At 43.3% G+C, this 1,200-nt stretch overlaps 1 protein-coding gene across 2 annotated transcripts in view; it reads left to right on the forward strand.

Annotated features, from left to right (window-relative positions):
• fut8a (fucosyltransferase 8a (alpha (1,6) fucosyltransferase)) overlaps positions 1-916 on the forward strand; it is a 170,938-nt gene extending 170,022 nt beyond the window's left edge. For both annotated transcript variants that reach the window (XR_008092736.1, XM_052496633.1), the window contains one exon: positions 1-916. This exon is cut by the window's left edge. The gene's annotated coding sequence lies outside the window, so the exon portion shown is untranslated.
• The last annotated feature ends 284 nt before the right edge of the window (positions 917-1,200 follow it).

The following is a 1,200-nucleotide window of genomic DNA, read 5'->3' on the forward strand; positions in this document are numbered from 1 at the left end:
AGACGCAGACTGATATGCAGACTGAGACGCAGACTGATATGCAGACTGAGATACAGACCCGAGATACAGACTGAGATACAGACGCACACTGCTCACTTATGAGAGGAGAGAGACCCTCAGCCCGGTAGAGGGGACGAGGAGGAAAGCACTTTGAACGAGTGGTGGTGTTTGTCGGTGGAAGGGTTTGCATGTGTGAACACCATGCTTGCTTGCATGTGTGCACGTGCGTGAGTGACAGAGGAGTATCTACAGGGTATCTGACATACTCCTCACCCTCGGGGACTAGGACCCTCCAGTGGATCCCTCCATCAGGATGGTTAATAAGACAACAATGAACGAATGAATAAACGACAAGAAGAAATACACGAAGGATAGCACTCCGGTGGAATGATGAAGGGATCGTCCAATCGCAGCTCTTTATTTAAATAATAATTGAAATAACTGAGAAACCTCAGAATGATGACTGAAACAAAGAATTATAAAGAGAACCAATTGTGAACTTCAAGAACCAACAAACAAACTCTTGACTTTCTCCTCTCCTCCTGTGCTGTTCTCTTCTCTGTTCTCTTCTCTGTTCTATTCTCTTCTCATCTCTGTTCTATTCTCTGTTCTCATCTCTGTTCTCATTTCTTCTCTGTTCTCGTCTCTGTTCTCGTCTCTGTTTTCTTCTCTGTTCTCATCTCTGTTCTCATTTCTTCTCTGTTCTCTTCTCTGTTCTCTTCTCTGTTCTCATCTCTGTTCTCTCTGTTCTCTGTTCTCATCTCTGTTCTCATCTCTGTTCTCATCTCTGTTCTATTCTCTGTTCTCTTCTCTGTTCTCATCTCTGTTCTCTTCTCTGTTCTCTTCTCTGTTCTCATCTCTGTTCTCTGTTCTCTTCTCTGTTCTCTTCTCTGTTCTCTTCTCTGTTCTCTTCTCTGTTCTCTCTGTTCTCTCTCTGTTCTCTTCTGTTCTGTTCTCTTCTCTGTTCTCTTCTCTGTTCTCTTCTCTGTTCTCTTCTCTGTTCTCTTCTCTGTTCTCTCTCTTTCTCTGTTCTCTTCTCTGTTCTCATTCTCTTCTCTGTTCTCTTCTCTGTTCTCATCTGTTCTCTGTCTCTGTTCTCTTCTCTGTTCTCTTCTCTGTTCTCTTCTCTGTTCTCATTCTCTGTTCTCTTCTCTGTTCTCGTCTCTGTTCTCTTCTCTGTTCTCTTCTCTGTTCTCTTCT

This window comes from Oncorhynchus keta, chromosome 35 (assembly GCF_023373465.1).
Source record: "Oncorhynchus keta strain PuntledgeMale-10-30-2019 chromosome 35, Oket_V2, whole genome shotgun sequence".
Classification (NCBI taxonomy): Eukaryota; Metazoa; Chordata; class Actinopteri; order Salmoniformes; family Salmonidae; genus Oncorhynchus; species Oncorhynchus keta.